This window comes from Suncus etruscus, chromosome 4, assembly GCF_024139225.1.
Source record: "Suncus etruscus isolate mSunEtr1 chromosome 4, mSunEtr1.pri.cur, whole genome shotgun sequence".
NCBI lineage: Eukaryota > Metazoa > Chordata > Mammalia > Eulipotyphla > Soricidae > Suncus > Suncus etruscus.
This window is the reverse complement of record NC_064851.1, coordinates 65739986-65766182: the sequence shown is the minus strand read 5'-3', so window position 1 is coordinate 65766182 and position 26197 is coordinate 65739986. Positions and strand designations below refer to the sequence as shown.

Sequence of the window (26197 nt, the reverse complement as noted above, 5' to 3'; positions counted from 1 at the left end):
TTTTCCTAATAGCTGCATAGTATTCCATTGTGTAGATGTGCCACAATTTCTTCAGTCACTCATCATTCATGTTGTTTTCCAAAAAACTAGACCAGTTTATATTTTCTCCAGCAGTTAAAAAAAAACTACACATGGAATCGGAGAAACTATTAACTCATTACCCATCAGATAAGGGGTTACTATCTAAAATATACAAAGTACTGATAGAACTTGGCAAAAAATAATCTAATCCAAAAATGGGGAAAGAAATGAACAGGTGTTTTCTCAAGAAATACAGATGGCCAAAAGACACATGAAAAATGTTCCATATCAGTAATCATCTGGGAGAAGCAAATCAAAACGAGTTATTATCTTACACCACAGAGAACATCACACATCACAAAGAACAAGAAGAACCAGTGCTGGCAAGGATGCAGGGAGAAAGGGACTGTCACTCACTGCTGATGGGAGAAATGTAGACTGGTCCAGTCTTTTTTTGTGTGTGTGCCACATTCAGTGGTGTTCAAGTATTCCTAGCTTTTCACCTGGTTCTACAGAGGATTGTGGACTATATTATAGTGCCAGGGTTGGAATCCAGGTTAGTCTTTTGTAAGGCAGGTGCTCTATGATCCCACTGGGTCCTGCAATGTAATTTTAATATACAGTTTCTTATTGAAAGTGTGTGGAATATCTTGTGTCTTTATTAGGTATTTTTTTATCTTCTTAGTTGAAAGGTCTTTTCATAAGCTCTATGAGGAGTTACCCCAGAACACAGAGCCAGGAGTAGCCTCTGAGTACCACCAGTTATGGCTCCAGAGCAACAAATATATTATCTATATTTTGGATTGAGTTCACATATTATGTTATTTGTAAAGTCTGTTACATGTCTATTATGTGCATGTTTTACAAATACATTTATTCTGTTGCTTGATTTACATTTTCTTAATGATGTCATCTAAATACGAAAAACTTTAGTGCTTTGATAAATTCCATATAGCAAGTTGATATCAAATCTAAGACTTTTTGTCTAAACCAAGGTCTTGAATATTTTACAACACACACTATAACATACATACGCATGCACATACACACACACTTTTTTAAGGAATAGAGGTATTCAGGGTCCTCTCTATGCTAGTTCTTGGGGGTCTCTATGCTTAGTTCTTAGGGGTCACTGCTGATAGTGCTCAGGGGACCATGTGGTACTGGGAATTGAACCAAAAATCTTGCATGCAAAGTGTGTTGAGCTTGTTGAACTCACTCCCAATTTTATTCTACCAAAAAAAAAAAAACCATCTTGGAATTTTTTAAAAGATATTTAAAAAAACTTCTTAGGGATTAAACATAAGAAGTAAGTTTCTTGTAACTTTTTATTTGTTTGTGTTTTGGGTCACACCCAGTGACATTTAGGGGTTACTCCTGGAAAGGAGCTCAGAAATTGCTCCTGGCTTGGGGGACCACATGGGATGCTGGGTCTCGTACCAAGGTCCGTCCTAGATCAGCTGCATGCAAGGCAAACATTCTACCAGTGTGCTATCGCTCTGGTCCCAATATCTTGTTACTTTTAATACATTCATTTTAATAAGGTATTTTTAATATTATAAACAGGAATTATAAGGTTTACCTAGTGAAATTTGACAAAAAAATAAATATTTGTATATAGCTACCACACATGAACAGAGACTGCTGCCAATATTTGAGAAATCCCTGGGAACTTTTCAGAAGCCCAGAGAAGAGCAATAATCACTAAAATCATAGACTTTTATATAAACTGGATAATACTGTTTATCATTTTTGTGTCTGTGAGTTTTGCTCCTGTAGGATTCATCCTTGTGTTGTGTTATAGTAGTATGTTTTCATTGCAGTAAAGTATTTCATTATATGGCTCTATGACATTTATCACTTATTCCACTATTGATATACATTTTTGGGGTCCTGGTACTTGGACTTTTTAGATAATGATGGTAGAAATATACTATAGTTGACTTGGTATACAAAGGTACTTTTGTTCAGCATACATTCAGGAGTTGGGTTGCTAAGTTAAGGGGCAGGTATACCTACAAATTTTCTTTAAATAACAAACTGATTTCTACAGATACTTATAATTTGTCATTCTCAGCAGCAGTGTATACAAATTTTAGTTATAATACATCTTGATCAATACTCATGTTTCTCTTTTAAATTTTAGCTAATTTCTATAAGATTTGCTTTTTGATGTTTTATTTTTTAATTTGCGTTTTGCCAATGAGTACTGAGAGCATCTTGATAGAGATAGAGAAAGAAGGAGAGAGGGTGTCTATCTTCCTATATGGAAGCTTTTGCTTAACTTTGCTTATCTTTCAATGGTGTTAGTTTGGGTTTTTCTATTTGTAGACACTGATAAACTAATGGTTTTGTTTGAATCCTTGATTAATTAGGTAACTGCAATTATCTTCTACTTTTTGGGATACCTTTTCGTTTTCATGATATCTTTTTGCTCAATTTCTTCTTTATAGTTAGATCTTTTGATGACCTATTTGTGTCTTAAAGATAAACTTGCTTTGAAAAGCTAATTAGGACTGAGAAACTTAAAGTTGAGCTAATTAGAGGTTGGTGTTTGATTGTTCTGAGGACTCTATTTAGTTTCTTCTCCTGGCCTGTGCCAGGAGTGATGTCTTTCAGAAGTCATTTCCTCCGACCTCCCAGGAGCCTTCAATACCAGCTTCCACACCCTGGAGACTGATATAGACTCTGCAGCTTTTCAGTTTGTTTATTCACCTTTGATCTTCTCAGCTGCTTAAAAAGAAAAGTTTTTTCATGCCACTTTTCAGGGTTTCAGCATCTTAGCTGCCTTGAGAAACAGAATCCTTTGAGTTAGCATTTTAGAACTGGCTCATGCCTCTAGGGGCAAAGCATAGGCACATGTTAAACTACTTCACCTTCCTTCTCTCTGAGATTCTGACCTCTTAAGTTCTGCTTTAGCTTTTTGAAGACTTCATAGAGGTTTTAAAAAATATCTAGCTAGTAGGGCTGGAAAGATATTACAGCCAGTAGGGCATTTGCCTTGCACATGATGGACCTGGGTTCAATCCCTTGGATCCCATATGGTTTTCAGAAATTACTCCAAGAGTAATTTCTGAGTGTTGACCTAGGAGTAACCCCTGACACCTGTGAGTGTACCCCACCCCCAAAAAACCCCAACCCCAAACCAAAACATAATAGCTTTCCTATTGCTTTGGTGAGAGCATTTGGCTTGCCTTTCTAGGAAAGAAGACTTTAGAATGATTTTTTTTGATTGTTAAACAACTTGCTGAATTACTCTAAATTGCTGGAATATTAACTTATTAGGGCTATTTTAATAATTTTTATACATTTGAAAATTTACTGGGTAAAAATAACATTTTTAAATGTTCATTTATTTGGTCTTGGGTGTAAGGCCAAGCAGTACTTAGGAGCTCCTCCTGGCTCAGAGTTTAGGTGATTAACCTAGCTTAGGTAATTGTGATTGTAATTGTGAACATGGGCCTTCAACATGTAAAGTATGTGTATAGCCAGTGGTCAGCAACCTTTTTTTTTCAACTGAGCCAAATCTCGCTAAAACCACGATTGAAATTTATTTTGAGAGCCACATTTTTGTTTTGTTTTTGTTTGTTTGTTTGTTTGTTTTTTGTTTTTTGGTTTTTTTTTTTTTTTGGCAGAGCTCAGGGCTTCTGGCAGACTCAGGGGACCATATGGGATGCCAGAATTCGAACCACCGACTTTCTGCATGAGAGGCAAACGCCTTACTTCCATGCTCTCTCTCTGGCCCTAAGAGCCACATTTTTAAAACTGAAAATACATAGGATGGTACACTGTTTTTAGTTTCAATAAGTTTTTATTGAGAATATTCTGCATGCAAGTATCCACATAGGTCAGGAGGATACAAATAGCACAACTAATAAAACAAAAACTTTAGAACGATATTATTTATTGATAACGTTAAATTCCATAAAATTTGCCTTACAATGTAGAGAAAATTATATCCTGACAATTACTAACAAAGTCACAAACACTAATGTGAACATTGGCCTTGCATTTCCTTGGATAGTTTGAGTAAGTCAGGTTTGTATGCTGTTGTTTTTAATTTTAGGCACGATTCCAGGTTCTCATTGATGAGAAGATTTCTCAACTTACTCTTGATAAGATTCATGCTTGAAAATGATTGTTCACATAAATATGTAGACCCGAACAAGGAAAGAACAGCAAACGCTAGCTTTTTTAGTTGATTATATGAGTCAGGAATACTATTCCAGGTGTTAAAAAATCAACATATCTTCCTTCTCCAGGTCTTTCAAAGCAGATCACTTGTGCTGTGAACTAAGTTGACATTTGTGTTTCTCCAATCTTTCTAAATTAGCACAAAGACATTCAAATTTCGAGCTCCACTATTCTTTGTGTTTTAAAACGCAGAAATTGCATTTCAAAGTTGCCAATGTCAATATTAAAGGGAGAAAAATTTAATTCCGTTACAGTGGCATCTAGAGTTTTTTTTAACAAAGGCCAACGTCGCTTTGCTGTTTCTGAAATCCTGAAACCTCTTGAGAAAAGCTTCCCTCATATTTAAAAGTGCTGTTTTAAAATAGGTAATGTCAATATCAGAATTATTTTCTTGGCGACGTTTCAACAGGCTTGGAAGGTGAATCAAAGTTTCTTGGTCAAAATCTTGAGCAAAAACAGATAATTTGTTTTCAAACGAAATAACTTCTTCTGACATTGAAAAAATTGTGGTTCCTTCCCCTGTAATCTCTCTTTTCTTTTATGATACTGAAGTTTGCAAATTTTCTTTTATGACACCATAGTTTGCAATATTGTTAATTAAAGGGTACTATGCATGTCACTTATCCATTTTCAGCATCCAGTTCTTGTCCAGAGTGGTAAGTTCCAACAATCAATATCATAATGTACCTGTCTCTATTCTAACTGAACTCACCACTTTTTATGGCAAGCTTCCTATCATGGACTAGTCCTCCTGTCCCTCATCTCTATTTTCTCTAGATAATATTACCATATTGCCATTTATTAATCTCTAAATGCCACAAATGATTATTCTGTGTCTACACCTCTCCTTCTGACTCATTTCACTTAGAATAATAATCTGATGTGTTGTATATGCATGTATGTACATCTGTATGTACAGATGATGCACAGTGCGTGGCTCAGTTTTTTTGTGTAGTCACAAGAAACAGAAGTTGCACACCCTTACATTGTAGCCACTCATTGTATGATAGACTGGATTCAAAAAAACTCCCTGCTGAACTAAACTCTGTGACAGATTACACAGTAAAGATAATTTGTGAAATTCACAATTGTGATCAAATTCAGGCAATTTACCACCCTGGGTGAGAGTATGGATGCCCACTACTAGCATCTTCTCCATGAAGAAGTGAATTGGGTGTTCAGGGGAAGGGTGCTCTCTCGCCTTGTTGGCAAGAGAGAAGAAGTAGTGCAGTTCCTGTGAGAGCAGAACTCTGACTTTGTACAGCCCTAGTTGGACCAGGAGTGTGTAGCTAAACTTGTGTATTTGGAAGACATTGTTCATTTTCTCTATGAATTTAATATTTTCTGCAGGGGTGTTTCACAAGTAGTTTTTACAGTGAGACACAAGATGGATGTGTTCAAAAAAGAATCTGATTCTGGGATAGCTGTGTTTGAGGAGATATGAAATGTTTCCACTCTTGCAAAAAATTTCTGATTGGCACTTATATTATGCAGAAAGTCATAATCAATATGAAAAACAGCATTTAAGGGCATTAGCTCACAATTTTAATCATGAGTACTCTGAACATGAGAATCCACGGAAAAGAAAACTCTGAGTTGAGGATCCCTTCATGGAAGATGCCCACTCTTGTACAAAATAAAATATGTGTTTTAAGATCACTCCAGGCACTGTATTTCTAAACACCACCCAACCTGATCTGAAGAAGCAGGGTAGAGGAAAGAAATAATAAACCAAGCTAGCCAGGAAAGAATAATCATGGATTCCATGGCCTTTTACCTTGTACTCTCTGCCTCAAGCCCAAGAAGCTAGACACCTCTTTCTTTATTAAAACCAATTCCCAATACCAGGAGGCTTCAGGTCAAGAGAGAGAGAGAGAGAGAGAGAGAGAGAGAAGTAAATATTCAGTGGACTTTTTACATATCAAAGGAAGAGGTTTAAAAAGGATGACGTTGGGGGAAACATCTTTTTTTAGGGTTGATACACCTCGCAGCGGCAGCCTTGCACACAGAAGAGCCAAATTAAAAGTGTAAAGAGCCACATGTGGCTCGTGAGCCACAGGTTGCCGACCACTGGTATAGCCTGTTGAGCTATTTCTTTGATTCCTCTAACTTTTTAAGTTTATACTAATAAGAGTGAACACTGTTTCAAAAGATTCTTGGTCTTTTGAATCTTTCATTTATTATTTACCTACTAGTTGTTTCTAAAAAAGTATATAACATTTATTATATTAATACTAATTTATGCAAAGGAAATAAAGGGTTATAATTGGGAGGGGGTTGGGCCACACCCTTTGGTGCTCAGGTTACTCCTGGCTCTGCACTCAGAAGTTGCTCTGCACTCAGAAGTTGCTCCTGGCACGTTTGGGGGACCATATGGGATGCAGGAAATTGAACCAAGGTCCATTCCAGGTTGGTCATGTGCAAGGCAAAAAAAAAAAAAAAGGCAAATGCCCTACTGCTGTGCTACCTCTCTGGCCCCGGTTATACTTTAATGTATTGAAAATTAACTATTCTGTTGATCTTTATTCTATTTCAAGTGGGGTAAGGATTTGTGTAACACCTGGTTGTCTTCAGGTGCTATTCCTTGCTGCATGCTTAGATGTCAGTCCTGTTGGCATATGTGGGGGACTTGATATATGATACTGGGGATTGAATTGGGGTTGCTGCATGTAAGGTAAGTACTACGATCTCAGGTCCTATTTCAAGATTTTTTTTTTTTGAGTTTTTGGGCCACACCTGGTGATGCTCAAGGGTTACTCCTGGCTATGCACTCAGAAATCGCTCCTGGCTTGGAGAACCACATGGGATGCCAGGGGATTGAATCATGGTCCATTCTAGGTTAGTGCATGCAAGATAAATGCCCTACTGCTTGCGCCACTGCTCCAGCCCCCCATTTCAAGATTTTGAAGACAAAAGTTGTGCTTCGTTTTTCTTTCTCTAATTTCATAATGAGTACATAGTAGATATTTGGTACAAATATATCTACCATATTTGATATATGGTAGGTTGAAGTTTAAACTTAAAATAATGTAGATATTGTAGTAGATATTGTAGATAATGTAGATATTAAAAATAATGTAGATATTGCAAAGAAACTTAAGTGAAAATTAAAAGGCATCCTACTAAATGAAAGAAGATCTTTATATGCATACAGAACATTAGTCAAAGAGATAAAATCTAGGATATGTAAAATACTAACAAAGCTCAGAACAATGAAACCAATAACCTCATTAAAAAAAAGGGAAGAGGAAATTAGCAGACATTTTCATGATGCAGACATATGTGTGGCCAATAAGTATATGACAAAGTTACTTATGATCAGAGAAATACAAATCAAAATGCAATGAGATATCAAAGTAACCAATGAGAATGTTACCAAAAGGACTGCTAAGAACTATTGTTAGCAAGGATGTGATAAAATGAGTTTGTTTTCATTGCTGGTGGGAAATTTGCTTGTTTCAGCTCCTGTCAAATACAGTATGGAAATTTTTCAAAAATGTGAGTAAAATTCCCATAGAACCCAAGAATTCCACTTACTGGTATTTAACACATAACAACAGTTCTAAAAGACATATGCATACTTACATGCATTGCAGTGTTTAATAGAATAGCCAGATATCGAAACAACACAAACACCAAATAGTGCTTCGGTGCTTTTGGGACATATATGATGATGCTTTCAGCTTATAGAGATGAAAAGCCTTATAGAATTCCACTGTCTTCCATTTCTTCCTTCAAAATCAGTATATTGTTTCTGAGTTTTAGCTCGGTTGATCTAACAAGAGGTGACAGAGCAGTATTGAAATCTCCAACTACTGCTATGTTGCTATTGATGCTTTCAAATCTTTTAACAATTGTTTTAACTATTTTGCTGGCCCATCATTTGGTGCATATATATATATATATGAATGTGATTTCTTCCTGATGTAGATATCCCTTGATTATTAAGAAATGGCCCTCTTTGTTTTTTAATACTTTTTGAAGTCTATGCCATATGACAGTAATATGGCCACCCCCAGAATTTTTATAAAAAATAACTTTTTTAAAGGCCAAAGTGATAGCACGGCAGTAGGGTGCTTCCCTTGTATGTGTCTGACTCAGAACAAACCTCGGTTCAATCCCCAGCATCCCATATGGTCCCCCAAATCTGGAGCAATTTCTGAGCACATAGCTAGGAGTAACCCCTGAGCATCACTGGAGGTGGCCCCAAAACAAACAAACAAAATTATTTTATTTAAAGAAAATGCACCACATAATTGGCATAACTGATCATAATATATTTGTTTCAATATGACAGAAAGCAAAGTTATTAAAAATAGAAAAAATAGAAAGAAAAACTAAATAAATAAAATGGAAGGGAAGAAAAAAGAAAGAAGAAAAAGTTCAGTAGCAAGTGTATTTGTGAAAAATTATATCTCCAGTAAAGTCATTAAATAAATAAATAGCAGAAGGTTTAGTAAGCTCTTTTATTTTATAGATAAGAGATAAAATAATATCTGTGTATGTGTGTGTGGGGAGGGGCACTTGTTGTTTCCATAGTCACAGCAAAATATGGGTGAAATAGAAAGGAAAACCTTTGGCCTAAAAACAGGGAGTACTTACCATGAAGTATTCTGACTTAAGACCAACTCCAGGCTCCAGGTATACTAGGTTGTCTAACCCCAAAGTCATTCTCTGTGGCCCTAGCAAAGCTTTTCAAAATATGATTGTTGCTGTCAGATTTCTGTAGTTAGAGTTCTTAGTTTCTGTACAGATCTTATGTCAAAGTTAGGGTGACATGGAGTACCTTCTGGTTTCATCTCACCATTAGGTGGCAAAGCAGAGAATCTTGCCCTGAAAGCAGGTTGTTGCTGATACTAAGTTGTCAGGGTGTCATAAGAACCCTCCTTGGAGTAAGTTGATGCCAGGCCAGCAGTAGGGTCTTCCCTGGTAGAAGTTCAATTCCTGATGATGATGTAGAAAACCATGTTTGTTTCCATTGATGGTATCCAAGGTTAAGGCCACCCTAGAAATTTTAAGGGAGTTGTCTTCCTTGAAAGATTGTGTTAAACATTTTTTAGGGTTTTTGTTTGTTTGTTTGTTTGTTTTTGGGCCACACCCAGTGATGCTCAGGGATTGCTCCTGCTATGTCCTCAGAAATTGCTCCTGGCTTGGGGGACCATATGGGATTGCCAGGTTAGCACATGCAAGACAGATGCCCTATATCTTGAGCCACCGCTCCGGCTCCTCAACTTTTGACTTATAGTTTGTTTTTCTTCTGACTATTCAAATGTGTTTCTTGCAGTCAGCAACATGTTAGATTCAACTTTTTCATCCATTTTGCTACTCTATCTCTTAATAGGTGCATTTAGTCCATTGACATTGAAAGAGATGACTGCCATGGGATTTTGTGCCATCTTTTCATAAAACTTTGGGGTGTTTGTGGAGTTGTCTTGCCTTAAAGTACCCCCTTCAGTTCTTTTAATGTTGGTTTTGAGTTTATAAATTTCACAAGCTGTTGTTTAATGGTGAAGCTGTATATCCTACCTTCAAATCTGAATGAGAATCTGGCTGGGTGAAATATTCTTGGTGAGACGTTAATTTTGCTGAAGTTTTTATTTTTTTCCCACTCTGTCTCACCACTTCCTTTGGGCCTGAAGTTGCTGTGGTCAATCTGCTGTAAATCTTAAGGATGTTCCTTTGTATTGATTCATTTCCATTTTTGATATTGCTACTTTTAGTATTCTAGCTCTATTGTTTTCATCACTGTGACTAAGATGTGCCTGGGGTGATTTTATTTGGGTCTCTCTTAGCTGGTACTCTTTGGTGCCCAGGATGTGGGTGCATGTACTCTTCACCTCTCCCTTTATTACCTCTATTTTTAGTATATCATGGTCTGAGAAGGTAGTTGATCCTGCCAAAGCCCACTGCTAAGTAGGCACTGCTTTGACAATAAAAGGTTTGATTGGAAATTGGGTTATAGGGGAACAGGCAAAAATAGGGAAGCCAGGATTCTTGTAACCAACTCCTAGGCCAGAAAAGAGAGAGAGAGAGAGAGAGAGAGAGAGAGAGAGAGAGAGAGAGAGAGAGAGAGAGAGAGAGAGAGAGAGAGAGAGCGCTGAGGTTAGGGATCAGTCAGAGAGGACTAGAGGAAAGGGAAAGGCAGAAGGAGCAACAAGCCAACAGGAATAGCAAGTCCAATGAATAGTTTTTTTTATTAGTCTGGCAGAAATCTTCCAGAGAAACCATCCGGGGAAAAGCAGCCAGGGTCTGGGAGAAGCAGCCACCCCCACACTTGAGCTGTGGGCTTGTATACCCTGCCAACAACTTCCCCTAAACAATAATTACAAGGGGCATCACTAACTGATTTCTTAGCTCTTACAGGGAGAGAGAGACCCTTCTTTTATGGCTTTCCAGGTGGCCATATGAGTTTGTAACCCAAGACACAATTTCTATCCTCTTGATTTCATGGAGGTGTGCTTTTTGGACTAGCATATGATCTGTCTTGGAAAATGTCCCATCTGCATTGGAAAATAATTTGTATTCAGCTTTTGGGGAATGGAAAGCCCTATGTATGTCTACTAAGTCACTCTCTTTTAATTATTCCTTCAAAGCCAGTATATCCTTATTAAGTTTTAGTCTTGTGGTTCTACTGTTAACAAAAATCACTCTATGTTGTATATACATCAAATGGAAATAACCTTCATATCCCTCAGTTACTGAATGATTGCATATACTATTATAGATATATGGGACATGATACAAGAAGAAATATGAGATGGGAGATACACTAAAAATCAACAAGATGTCTATTTTGTGTGTGTGTGTGTGTGTGTGTGTGTGTGTGTGGCAGTTGTCTTTTGCGTAGGCACAGAAAAATAAGAAAGAAATTAGAAAGAAAGACCTTTGGCCTAAAAAACAGGGAGACCTTAACCCCGAAGTATTTTGACACAAGTCCAACTCAAGGTTCCAGGCATACTAGGTTGTCCAACCCCCTAGTCATTTTCGGTGGCCAGCTCTTCAGCATCACAGTTGTTGCTGTCAGGTTTCTGTAGTTATAGATTCTGGTTTCTGTACAGGTCCTATGTCGAAGACCAGGAGATGTGTAGTGTCTTCTGGTTGCATTTCACCATCAGTTAGCATTACAGAAAATTCTACCATAAAATCAGACTGTTGCTGTTGCTTGTTTGTCAGGGTGATATAAGAACTGTCTTTGGAGTAAGTCAGTGCCATGGCGGTAGAGCGGCCTTCCTTGGTAGAATTTATGTGCCTGGTGCTAGTGTAGGAAAACATATTTGTTTCCTTAGGTGGTATCCATGGTTCAGGGGTGAATGGCCAATGACCAATCAACTGGAGTCTAAGAAAAGTCACTATGCCAAGGGTTTAGGGTGTAAAGTTCCATTGCAGTATAAAAATTTTTGTGTTCCCATTTCTATTAGATAATAACTTGTTTGCATCTGTTAACTTTTCCCATAAAGAACACAGATTTTTTTATTTAAGTAGAACTTCATAAATTTCAAGACCTAACATGAAAATCTGTGGATGAAAAACTTAAGAAACTGGAGAAGTAATTCATTTGGAGAGTGAGAATGGATGATGTTAAATTGCAAGAGATGAAATGACATTAAAAGCAAAAGAACAGTGTTAAATCATGAAAATCCCTTATAAACAGTGAAATGGCAATAAATTCTTATATCCTAAATGTAAAAGATATGAATTTGCCACCTAAAAGGCATAGCATGACAGAACAGATAAACAAAATTCAGGATAGTGGGTGTATGACAATTATAACAAAATATTTTTATGATTTATTTATAACTTAAATTATTTGCCTACTTCCATAGTTTGGGGGAAGAATTGATTTTTATAAAAACCAGCACCCAAGTGTCCAAGACTCTCCACCACTTTCCTTATGTTATTTCTAGGCTACTTATTACTCTTCCTCATTCCCATTGCTTGGTTGAGACTATTTGTTTCTGCTTAGGGACTAGTAAAGTCATGAACAAATCAATGAGAAAATATTTTTTCTCTGATTGTTTTCCACAAAATTATCTTCTCTACATTACATATTATATATGTGTGTGTATATATATATATGTATATATATATATATATATATACATATGAGACTAAAAATGCTGAAGTTTACTGACTGAGCTTAGTATCACCTGGATCACTCTGCTCTCAAGAAAAGATCTTCCAAAAAAAGAAAGGAGAAAGAAAGAAAGAAAGAAAGAAAGAAAGAAAGAAAGAAAGAAAGAAAGAAAGAAAGAGAGAGAAAGAGAGAGAGAGAGAAAGAAAGAAAGAGAGAAAGAAAGAAAGAGAGAGAGAAAGAAAGAAAGAAAGATAAAAGCTCTTCTAGTCTGACTATTGCTTTGTTAGAGTTTCATTGTGAAATGTCTTTGTGCTTGCTTTCTAATGTATTGAAAATATACTCCTGAGATTCAAATTAATGATTTTAATTTTCTCATTAAAAAGTAAAAGCCTGTTAAAATCTAGATAGAAAAAGAAAGAACAAACATGTTCTCACTACTATTAACATGGTTTTCAGAATAGAAAGATTATTTCCCTTGAGCTTGTGTGTGTGTTTATGTGTATCTATGAATTTTATAATTAAAGTCTACATGTACTATTATATCATTTTTTATAAGGGAAAAGTTACACTGTTTTTTTGTTTTGTTTGGGGACACACCTGCTTGATGCTCAGGGGTTACTCCTGGCTAAGCACTCAGAAATTTCCCCTGGCTTGGGGGGACCATATGGGACATCGGGGGATCAAACCGTGGTCCTTCCTTGGCTAGCGCTTGCAAGGCAGACACCTTACCTCTAGTGCCACATCACCGGCCCCAAGGGTGGTATATATTCTATGACTGAAACCCCAACTATGAACATTTCTGTAACCATGATGCTTAAATAATTATTAAAAAAAGTTTCTCTTAAATGTTTACAAAATTATATGAGATTATTAAAATGTGTATGAAGAACTGGTGCATTTGGGAGTAGGAAGATTGCCCAAAGGACTAAGACTATATTTTGTATATGGTAGTGCTGGGTTTGATCCCCGGCACAAACATTGTACTCTGAGCATCTAGGAGAGACTTTACAATACTGAGCTGGGAATAGCATCATTAGGTGTGACTCAAAAGATAAAGATAAAAAGCAAGACTTTATTTGTAATCTACATAGGTAAAAGGAGTTAGAAGATTAGGAAATATATATTGGTATCTTTTTCCTCTTGAGTTTCAAGATTATCTCTAATCTTGAATATATGCCACAGGTTTTTTTTATTGAAGGGCTTCCAAAGATGCTTATTTTATTTGGCTATTAGATTTAATAACTCTAGGGAAATACATTTGAGTGGGAACTAATCAGAAACCTAGTATGGTAGCAAGAACAGTTATACAATGAAAGAAGGAAGTGGCCAAGAGGCCGCTGAGAGCAAAGAAGTAGGAAAAGAGTACTGGTCTCTTCCCAGACTGAGAGTCCATCCTCTCATTTTTATTTTGAATATATATTGTATGCTCTCACGCAGTTTTTAAAATGGAGACCAATGAGAAAAAAAATTAAGAGTGAATGTCCCGACATACACCAGTGCTGCATCAGCCCACCCTACTCCCCATGCGTCCCCCCCTTAGTATAGGGAGAGAAAGGGGAAAAGCCTGAGGACCACTATAGAGTCCACCTGAGCCAGCAACTAGGGAAGGCCTGGAGTCCAGGGGAGAAATAGGGGAATGGCTGGGGGCCTGCCAAGCCTCCCAGCACCCCCCCAAGCTAGGGAAGAGGCCTCCGGCATGGGGTGTCTCCTACACCATACCTGGGAAGAGCTGGCCTTCAGGATCAAGAGACCCGAAGCCAGATATCTGCCCGGCCTTCTCCCCATGCTCCTCCCTCCTAGAATAGGCAGGGGAAGCCTGAGGACCCCTAAAAGAGTCTACCTGGAACCCACTTCAGGCCACCTGAGCTGGCACCCAGGGAAGGCCTAGAGTTCAGGGGAGAAATAGGGGAATGGCTGGGGGCCTGCCAAGCCTCCCAGCACCCCCAAGCTAGGGAGTAGGCCTCCGGCATGGGGTGTCCCCTAACCCCATACCTGGGAAGAGCTGGCCTCCGGGGTCAAGAGACTCGAAGCCAGATATCTGGCTGCCCAGCCTGAGGACATCTAAAAGAGTCCACCTGAAACCCACTTCAGGCCACCTGAGCTGGCACTCAGGGAAGGCCTAGAGACCAGGGGAGAAATAGGGGAACGGCTGGTTCCCACTCAAATGCATTTCCCTATATGGAACTACAGGGAGTCATTTTGCAGACTCCAGAAGGCTAAATCCCAGACCAAAGTGGTGTCCAGGATTCAGCAACCTCCTGACTATTTCTAATGACATAAAAGGGACATACATATCTCCTTTAAATATTGTAGATATATTCCCTCAACTGCTATAACTATTATTGAATATCCCCTACGGTGACAATTGTGTCCACTGTCTTAAGTTAGATTATTTATTTTCCCCACTTTTTATCTTTTTTCTCTTTGTGAACTGTTCAATAAGGAATTTTGGTGAAAGAGTCCCTCAGTTCAATGCTTATGTTTGAACCAAGTCACGGGGATTGTTGGACTTGTTCTTGTGGCCCCCATATGTGCTGATAATGCCATGTGACATTATTTCTTGTTTGCATAGGCACATTAAAACAGAAAATACTATACATACAAAATAGTTCTTATCTAATAGAGATAGGAACACACAAATCTTGTAGTGCAATGGGACCTTACACCTGAACATTGACATAATGACCTGGCACAGGCCTCAGAAGAATAGGCATTTTCCATTCAAACCTGAACCTGGGAAGCCATCTATGAAATATCCAAAGTTGTCTATAACATCACCTGGAAGCAATCCTCTACCATGGAAGACCCTACTGCTGCTCTGACATTGATCTACTCAAAAGAGTCTTCCCTTAACACTGAGAAGACTCAACAACAACGACCTGCTTACTGGACAGGGCTTTCTGCATTGCCCTTTAATTGTGAGTTGAAATTAGAGGATGCTCCGCATTATCCTGACTTCATTGTAGGATATACAGATTCCAGGATCTTCAATACAGAAACATGATACCAACAACAGAGACTGTGTGAAAAATAAAACTGTATTGGCACTACAGACAATGACCTGGATTGGACAAACTAGTTTGCCTGGAGCTTAGAGTTGGCGTTAGGCCAGGAAACTTCAGGGGTAGGGGCTCCTTTTATTCAGGCCAAATGTTTTCTTTCCATGTCCCCCATACTTTGGTGGGCCTATGCAAATGATAATTGCCATTCTAACACCGTTTCTACTGTGCTCCTTTGACTCTAAACCTTAAAAAAAAATACACTTAAACTTTTGAGGTTAACTTAAACTAATATGCATGTGCATGGAAATGTTAAAAACTACTATGATTTCAAGTTTAAGGAGTTACATAAATTTTATGGCTTTAGATTGCTTTGTGTACCACTAAGAAATGTTATAATATACTACAATCTGGGGTCTTGAGGGACAAAGTAATTGTACATGGTTTCTGTTTTATTTTTCTTAATGTTCTTTAACTGTAAGTTCAAAATTAAGGTTTCAGCAGGGGGATTTCTTCTGAGAACTCTGTTTCTGGGTGATTGTTCTTCCACTGTAACTTTACCTTGTCCTCTTTCTTTGCATCATTGTTCACATAATTAAAAATAAATAAAAAAAAGTAATAGAGGCAAAATAAAAAAAATAACTATTAAGTTCAAAGGAATCACCTGGTACATTTTTAAAAATCTTTCTTTACCACTTGTTCTTAGAAAAAGCTAATGACAACTTCCCAACAGCTCCGTTGCTCTTGAGAAAAAATGGCATTATAACACAGTGGCAGCCTAAAAGTTTGCTTGGAGTGAACCATAGATAGAGTGCTGGTTTCAAGGTGCTGCATTAGAATGTGTAGGAGTCAGGTGTCTGGTACACCATCATCAACCAGGTGACTTGGCCTCGTCCTGATGGATGACCCAGAGAAATGCCTCTGCCTCCTGCTGGTGCCCAGAACACCATCATCTGCCAGGTGAGCTTCCTCTGCCCTAATAGACAGACCCAGAAAAAGGCCTCTGCCTCCCTACTGGTGCTCAGAACACTGTAGTCTGTCAGGTGAGCTGCCCCTGCCCTGAAAGACAGGCACAGAGAAAGTCCTTTGCTTCCCTAAGTGCCTTGAACACCCTTGTAAGTCATATCTGCTGGCTCTGCCCTGATAGACAGAGCCAGAGGAGCTCTACTTCTCTCTGTGACCATACAATTCTGTCATGTACAGACATGAACATGTAGAAAGCAACAAACTACAAGCAGGACAATGGGGAAATAACATAGACCAACAACACACACCAACAATGTAGACATAGGATAGTTTAATATACACAAATATCAACATAATGTGGCATATCAAATAAAAGAAAATAAAACTATATGATCATATCAAGAGCCATAGAGAAAGCTTTTGACAAGATCATTCATGATACCATTGATATGATATGATATCATGATACCATTCATGATAAAAATCTCGCAATAAGATGGGAATTTTTCTCAATATTATCAAAGCCATTCATTACAAATCCATTGCAAACATACTCAATAAGGAAAAACTAAAAGCTTTTCCACTAAGATCTGGCAAAAGACAAATTTGTCTCATCTCACTATTTTTATTCCATATAGTACTGGAAGTAATTGCCATAGCAGTTATGCAAGAAAAAGACATCAAGGGCATCCATATAAGAAAGAAAGAAGTGAGGCTTGCATTGTTTGCAGATAACAATGATGATATATATCTTATATATGTATATATGTATATATATAAATCTTAAAGACTCTACAAAAAAGCTTCTAGAAACAATAGACTTGTATAGTAAAGTTGCAGGATACAAAATTAATATGCAAAAATCCATGGCTTTCCTATACATAAATAAATAATGAAAGAGAGGAAGAATATATCAAAATAAACAATCCTATTCACAATTGTGCCTAAAAATTTGAGTATCTTGGTGTCAACTTAATTAAAGAGATGAATTATATAAAGGAAATTGCAAAACACTGCTTCAAGAAAGGAGGATACAAGGAAATGAAGACACATATTCTGCTCATGGATTGGGAGGATTAATACTTATTATAAAAATTTCAACACTTCTTATACCTTTGTACAGATTTAATGCAACCACTATAAAAATTCCCTTGACATTTTTCAAAGAAATGGATTAGACTCCTAAAATTCATATGGAGAAATAAACATCTACAAATAGTTAAAGATATCTTTGGGGGAAAAAAGATGGAAAAGAATAGACTTAAATATCTGAAAATGGACCCACAGATTCATGAACATTTATTTTTTGATAAAGGGGCACAAAGAGAAAGCAGGAAAGCCTCTTCACCAAGTGGTGTTGGGAAAACTGGTCAGCTACATGCAAAAGAATGAGCTGAGACTTCCCCTTAACACCATGAACAAAGTTCAAATCAAAATGAATTAAAGACCTTGATATCAGATCTGAAACCATAAGGTACATAGAGAAAATTGTAAGCAGAATGCTTCATGACTTTGAAGTTAAAGCCATTTTCAAGGTGGGGAGGAAGGACACTTTATGGGAATGTTGCACTGGTGAAGGGTTTATATATATATATATATATATATATATATATATATTATATATTATATATATATATATATATATATATATATATATATAAAATTAAAAAAAACAAAGAGAAAAGAAAAGATAAGGTCTCCCAATGCTTACCACAGGCTGTGTTCTTTACACTGACTGGAAGGGGAGGTACAGTAAATGCACCCCATATGTACCTCAACCCAGGCCCTTTGCCTGGTCTGTATTGTGAATGGGGGTCAAAAAAAAAAAAAAAAAGGAATGAAACACCACTGAGTAAGCAAATGGAAGCAAAGATAAACAAATGGGATTGTATCAAACTCAAATGCTTCTATAGCTCAAAAAAATAAGTAACTATGATACAGAGTTTACTCACAGAATAGAAGAAATTATTCACCCAATAGCCATTAGATAAGGGATTAATATCTGAAATATGCAAGGCTCTGATTGAACTTTACAAGAAAAAAAAAATCTTACCTTATCAAAAAAATAGTGAGAAGTAATGAATAGACATTTCCTCAGAGAAGAAATACAGATGGCCAAAAGGCACATGAAAAAAATGCTCCTCATCACTAATCATCAGTAAGATGCAAATCAAAACAATGATATACTAGAACATATCAAAAAACACAACAACTACCACTGCTGGTATGGAGTGAAGAGAAAGGGACTCTCATTCAGTGCTGATGGAATGTAGAATGGCCCAGCCTTTTGGGAAAACATATGGACATTCCTCACAAAGCTAGAAATTGATCTCCCATATGACCTAGCAATATCACTCCTAGAGATATACCTCAGCAACACAAAAACACAACACAAAAGATAATCTCTGCTCTCTTCTGTTCAGTGCAATGTTATTCCAAAATCTGGAAAGAACCCTGGTGTCCAACAACAACTGAGTGGCTAAAGAAATTGTGGCATGCCACACGATGCAGCCATTAGGTAAAACGAAGTAATGAAAGTTAATTGCATAGACAGACATGGATACTATTATGACAAGATACTTGCACTTCTGTTTCACTGCAGCATTTACCAATAACCAAAATCTGGAAACAATCCAAATGTTCAACCATACATGACAAAATAAAGAACTTGTGATATAAATGCACAGTAGAATACTCAGATGTAAGAAAGATAAAATCATGCAGTTTGGGGGCTGGAGAAATAGCACAATGATAGGGTGTTTGCCTTGCATTTGGCCGATCTAGGATGGACCTTGGTTTGATCCCCCGGCTTCCTATATGGTCCCCTGAACCAGGAGTGATTTCTGAGTGCATAACTAGGAGTAACCCCTGAGCATCACAGGGTGTGGCCCAAAAAAGAAAAAAAAAACCATACAGTTTGCACTTTCTGTATGGAACAAGGGAAGATGTCAAATGAAGTTAAAAGGAGAACAATAGATATAGAATGATCTCTCTCATATATGTGGAATATAAAGGAATATAGTAAGAGTACAAATGTGTTGGCCAAAGCAACAAAAACAGAGAAGTGTTTGAGATATGAACATCTCTGTCATTGGGGTGTTTTGAGAACAAAGATTTGGAGTGTTGTGGATGGAGAGAAGTGAACACTGGTGCTAGGTGTGACTTTGGAATTAGGTATGTATAAAAATTAGTGACAGTATTATAATTTATATCCTATCAATAAGAATGGGAGAAAATGGGTAGGATAGAGTCATTTGTGCTGTATAGAAGGATTGGATTTTGGCTTGCTGGTCCTGGATTTAAGTAAAAGTTTGGTGAGATCATTAACTACAAGTTAGGCTAGAAAAGGAAAATAATAGTAGCAGCAAAGGAAAATAATAGTAGCAGAGTATTTTAGATTAGTATCTCTTGTTCACTGCTTCCTGGAAACCAGAGCTTGAAATAAGGTTGCACAGGTGAAGGGCAACTGAAACCCAACTACAATCATGTATATAATCATGGTAAAAAAAAATAAGATAAAAAATAAATTACCCTTGGCAAGCTTGGAAGTACATATGGAATGCCAGGCTGGCTTTGCGTGAGGTAAACACTCTACCTGCTGTGCCTATTGTCCCAAGCCCTAAACTCAGATTTTGCACTAAGGAACAAAAAACCATGGGGATGTTTTGGGGCAAGTTGCCAAAACCCAGCAAAACAAAACAAAAACCCCCACAAAAGTCAGTGAAAGGCTGTTTGAGAAATGCAATTCTTAGATTGCAGTAGTGATGGGGGGGAAGGAATACTGTTTTGTTGTAACTAGCACATAAATAATTTTTTTGTGCCTGCTAAGAGCTCAGGTTTGGGGAGTGAATGGGAAACTGGAGACAATCGTGGAGTCATATGGGTGGTAAATTGGTGTTGGGACACTGATTACTCAAAACAACTGCATTATGAACAACATTATAGACCATTGTTTTTAAACAAAAAAAGTTAAGAAAAGAAACAGAGGGAGGAAGGAAAGTTAAAATTAAGGTGGTGTGCACACACCTTCATCGTGTGTCTCCTAGACAGGCTTTCAAGAACTCTCCATAAACCTGGTCAGATCAAAGACTCAAGTGAGAGACATTCTTTCTATCTCTTGTGGTTCTCTGATGACTTAAATTACCCTTATTGGATTTTTTTATTTTCATATTTTACTTCTGGACTGAGTTAAAGATCAACTTGAGACAGTCAGTTAAAATTCGATCCATGCTTCTAGTATAGCAAATAATGTGAGTTAAGTCATTGAAGAAGCAGAATTTCTAAAGTTCTGTGAGGATATATTTGGACAGGCTGATAGGGTCAGGGCAGTTATCAAAGCCCAAGAAGAAAGGGGTTTTGAATGAGATTTGGAAGGTTAGTAAACTGGCTGCAAAGTACATTGTTGACTCTTCTGGCTCTGTGCTTTATATCTTGTTTCCTGTATGTCTTATTCCATTGTTAACATAAAATAAAATATCTTATGATATGATGCTATTTTATTTATTTATCATTTAAATTTTTTGACAAAGTTAGGAATTAGGAAATGGAGAGAAGTGTTGAAGCCACATTTAGTGGTTCTCCAGGCTTACTGTTGACTGCACAGTGATCATTTCTGACAGTGTTTTTGTGGGAAACATATCCAGTGCTTGGGATTGCCAGTTGCATGCAAGGCAAACACTTTGACCCCTGTACTCTAATATGACTCTAGCCATATTGTTCAGCTTTTAATTTTAAATTCATGTTCTTTTAATTTATGTGAACTAGCAAATGTATTAACATTCAGTTTCCAGGCAATAGGCATACAATTATTTTGTTTTTCTATTTAATTCTTTCTCCAGTGGTAAATGCTACTTGTGTGAGTGAGTGTGTGTGTGTGTGTGTGTGTGTGTGTGTCTCAGGAGAAGGTGGTCACTGTATCCATTTAGTAGGAACTGTTCTTATTTTCAGGGGTTTGCTGAATAATTTTGTTTTCTGCAAAGGGATGACAAATCAAATAAGTTTGGTCTCTTTGCTTTGGTCCTAGTCTCTTCAGAGTTTATTATAAGATTTTAGGTATCATGAATAAAATATTTTTTCTCCAATTTTAGAGTCTGGAAACCTGAGATTAGGGTGCCATAAATGTTGGATAGAATCATTCTTTGATATTGCAGATATAAACTTTCAAGGCAAAGGGATAAAGGAAAGTTCCCTGCTCTGGTGACATGATCATTTCCAAATATGCCCATTTAGGGAGGATGGACATACAGATTATATCATTACCTAGACTTCGTATTATCTTGGGGCCAGATCCCTTTGGTTACTGATTTTGGTGTTTCCTTTATTATTGAACTAATCAGCATAGTTTGCTTCTCAAATAAACAAGATACAAATGTTGCAGTTAAGAATTATAAATGCAGTGCTGTAGAATTTTCTCTTCTTTTAAGGGTTTCACAAACAGTAAAAGAAAGGGGGACATTAGATTATGAAGAAGGTGATGGTGCTTTTTATTGAGTATATACTATGTGACTGATGTTTAAATGGGTTTAAGTATACAATGCTACGTAAAACTATGTTTCACATTTCTTTTCCTGATGTTTAGTGTGTAGATAAGACAGGGGTGGGGCAGGCACAGGAACAAATTTGGATTAAGGAATGCCATGTAGAACTCTAAAATACTAGCTGACAGCATCTTCAAAGGTAAGTACATGTTGACATAACACAATAAAATGAAAGAAGGTGCCTGACTTGGTTGTGTAACCAGAGGAAATTCTTTTTTTTATATAATTATCTTTATTTAAACACCGTGATTACAAACATGATTATAGTTGTATGATTACAGTCATGTAAAGAACACCCCTCTTCACCTGTGCAACATTCCCACCACCAATTTCCCAGATCTCCCTCCCCACCCCCCTACACCTGTACTCGAGACAGGCTTTCTACTTCCCTCATTCATTCACTTTGTTATGATAAGAGGAAATTCTTGAGTGAACAGGGGATGGGTGAATGATTAGCAAGAGGTTGTTCATAGAGCAGATGCTTAATGAATACCAACTATATAGCAGGCACGCTCACTGTTGTTGAGAATCACGTTGTCAATATCTTGGAATTCTTGGAATGACAGAGTAGGGAATTTACCAGCATGCAACTGACCCAGATTTAATCCCTGGCATCTTTATGGTCCCCTGAGCTTGCTAAGAGTGATTCCAAAGCACTGCTGAGTTGGTAAAAAAAAAAAAATTATCTCGTGAATGTTATTGGTAATATGGATCTGGATGAAGGCAGAGGAGTAGGAAAGTAGCTGAGTGGCAAAAGTATTTGGAAATTGAAATACATAGTTATTCGGGGAAGAGTAGATTATGGCTGAGGATGGAAAATGAAAGGTTAAAGTGACAATTTCTGTTTGTATATCTAGATGGTTAGCAATCATATTACTGAGCAATATGTGGACTGTAGGTGAGTGATGAAGAAACATCCTCCCTAGTTAATTTTGGACAGAAAGATTCTGAAGTGCCTTTGTGTTATCCAAGTGAAGAATGTTAAATGAGAATTTGAGTATGTGAGGTCAGAAATCAGAAGTTTGGCATATTACTGTTTTTGCCTAACAGTAATTTAAGAAATGAGCAAGGTGATTGCTTCTGACATGAGAAACAAAGCTTTTATAAAAAAAAATCTTTAAAAAGCTAATGTATTTCTTAAGATAAGACTTACAGCTTACAGATTTTTGGGGGGTTTTTTGTTTTATTTTTGGGTCACACCCAGTGGCGCTCAGGGGTTACTCCTGGTTCTGTACTCAGAAGCGATTCCTGGCAGGCTCAGGGGACCATATGGGATGCTGAGATTCTAACCCTGGTCTGTCCTGTGTTAGCCATGTGCAAGGCAAATGCCTTACAGCTGTGCTAGTCTCTGCCCCCTACAATGTAATTTTAATCTGAATGCTGCTGTACTACGTTAGGTGTAAAAACAAAACAAAAATTGGTGTTACCCTGTCTCTGCAAATAAATGAAGAAAGGAGATATTAATATTTTAACATTGCACTAGGTCTGGGCAGACCTATGATTTATTTTTGAGACTCCTGGTTCATTATCTGAGAAGAACTGGTGTTCCCTTCCAAATGTTGAATTTATAGTTAAGCACTTTTTTTTTTCAGAATTGAATTATGCATGTATTGTTTTTTTTTAATATAAATTTTTATTTTGATCATAGTGGCTTACATATTGTTGACAATAATATTTTAGGTACATATTTACATAAAATCAGCACTTTTATGAGATGCACTGCTGACAGGAAAGTAATGTTTCTATAATCTATTCCAAAAGGCTGATGAAATTAAATTTTTCTGCATCTTCCCCAAAGAATATTTTTCAGACTGCTAAAGATTCTCAGCAGAACCGTGACCCAATCAATGAATGTGAAACAAAGCATGAGATATGAAAATAGGAGATGAAATTAACAAAATCCTTTGCCCCTGCAGGCTATCATTTTTTTAATTTCTAGGAAGGTTCCAGAAGGTTGATCTTTTATCAGTCACTTAAAAATACATTTCCTACTTTTAATTATAATTAATTTCTCTTCTACTAGCTTTTGACTGTTTTATGCTTCTTGCGTTTTAGTTTTGTCATCAAAAATCACTTGGAATATTCTCTTCTGAAACAGCCTCTGCTGACATTTAGTTTCATTTGTCCTTCTTGTTTGTGAGGAAGAATAACATGAATGCAAATAAATCCTCATGCTTAATAAATTAATTGTAAAACTTCATGGAAAAACTAAACATTACTCAGAAAATTAGTAAAAAAAAAAGTTTATTTTTTGTGGTAGTCACTCTGCCTTGAACTGGTAAAAGATATATATTTACTATTTGAATATCATAATATCTTATAACATTTATTCAAATGTAATATATTTTAAGTACTTAAAACATTATTGTTTAAGAATACTAACAAAACAATTCCCAATTATTTTTACTCCAAAAATACAAGGTATAGTAGTATTGATTTGCTTTTCATTTTACTGCTACAAGTATGATATGGACATAAAACATACAGATATTATGCTCAGTGGTTCAATTTAAAAGAGTATCTAGCATATAGGTATTATTCAATAATAACAAACTTCAGTGATGGAAGTGTATTCAGCCTGCTGCCAGATGGATCAGTAGTATAGAAATTACTCTCTTCAATTCAGGGATCCTATTTCTGGATAACAGTATTGCATATTGTCTTTCCTTTTGCACAGAAAAGACTACTGCAGATATTTTCAAGAAAGCCAGTGGTCCTCTAAACCAATGTATCTTTTAAAACTTTGGTAAAGTATGTGCCCTTTGGCTTCTATCAAGAGATAGAAGTAGTGAAGTAGATCTTACCTTCTACCTGATCATTCCAATTAAGCAGTCCTTTCTGCCAAAATCTTTCCATAGTTGTTTTATTTTGTTTGCTTTTGTTTTTGGACTACACCCAGTGACGCCCTTGGGGTTACTCCTTGGCTATGTGCTCAGAAATTTCTCCTGGCTTGGCCTTACCCCTTGCTCTGGCCCCAGTTATTTTTCTTTTTTTGCACCAATTAATTTATGAATTCTATGCATGTGCTCTGGGTTCTGTTAAATTAGAATATAAATCTTGCATTAAGGAAAATAAATGGTACTTCTTTCTAGATTATACTTGAAACTGTAATATCTGGCTGTGTTCTGCTAGAAGCAATAAGGTTGAAAGGCAGAGTTTTTTTTAGGAAGAACAAAAAGAACAAAAATGAAGAATGACTTTAGGTAGGGACTTAATAAACTTATTCCATTTACCACTACCTTTCACCCAAGAAATGTTATTGGGACCAGGTATAGAAGCATACAAATTAGCTATAAAATCTCTATTCACTGACAAAGCATAAAGAAATGTATTTAAAACAAACTTTTTAAAAGTTCAATCCGTTATATGGAGCCATGACCCACAGTATAAGAAGCTAAGTTTAAGATGAGGCTCTTAGTGCTTCTTTAGGAAAGAACATAACCTCATTAGATATTGGAAGGAAGAAAGGTGATTTCAATCAACAATCTTTGCAGAATAAGGTCCTCAGCCTTATTAGTATTCCCATATGCTGCCATCCATATTTTTAAGTCTCCCATTTCTTAATCATGTTCTAACTTTAGCAGAAAATACTGTAAGTTTGAGAATCTAATTTGCATTGTAATACAGCCACCCACAGGATTAGTCTTTGGTTTAGTTTTCAGAAACCTTTTCTCTGGGGCTATAAGAGATAAAAACTTCTTTTTTGTGGGGATGAAGAAGCTTTTTGGATCTTCATCTTTCCTTGAGTTTGGAGCTTAAAGTCCTTAACCGACCTTTTCTTCAGAAATGCAAATTCTGGTCCCATCCAGATTGCAAATTAGAGAGTCCAGCAGTCTATTTTCATTGTACTCTAGTTGATTTTTAGGTGCCCTTAACATTTAGAATTACTAATTCAGAATATATCTTCATTCACGGTACCTAAAGGAAAAGAGTGAGTGTTAGAGAAATAGCGATAGAGACAGAAAATATCAACAACGATTTAATTCTATATCACAGTAATTCAGTTTTATTTATTTTTTTAAAAAGGCCATCTTTCCATTTCCAGCAGAAAATGCCGCAACTCCTATACCAAGCTCTAAAAGGAAATAATGGCTGTAGATACTTTTCAGGTAGTTGGGTTCAGGCTCATACCTCCATGGAAATGTTAGAATGGTTGGGGCAGATTCCCCTTTCTGCATACACTACAGCAGCCCATTGCTATACTCTACATCTTCCAATAGAAATAACCCAGCTCCACAATTTAACCTTACTAATCTGCCAACCCACCAATTTTATTTTAGATCTATAATTCTTGGACTTCTTGGCCATGCAATACCCCAAAAGTATATTTGTGTGTCAGCCCAGTAGATCACGTGAAATATGATGGAAAAGTTGCATAGCAATCTACCAAGAGCATAAGCCTAAAG

The 26197-nt window shown here is 36.8% G+C and overlaps 1 protein-coding gene and 1 non-coding gene across 2 annotated transcripts in view; both read left to right on the top strand.

The window, feature by feature from the left end:
• Nucleotides 1-26197, top strand: part of GPR63 (G protein-coupled receptor 63) — a 69955-nt gene that overhangs the window by 32961 nt on the left and 10797 nt on the right. The gene's annotated exons all lie outside the window — the stretch shown is intronic.
• LOC126007913 (small nucleolar RNA SNORA51) lies at nt 17949-18076 on the top strand. The gene has a single exon (XR_007495385.1). It is a non-coding gene; the product is annotated as a small nucleolar RNA SNORA51 (small nucleolar RNA).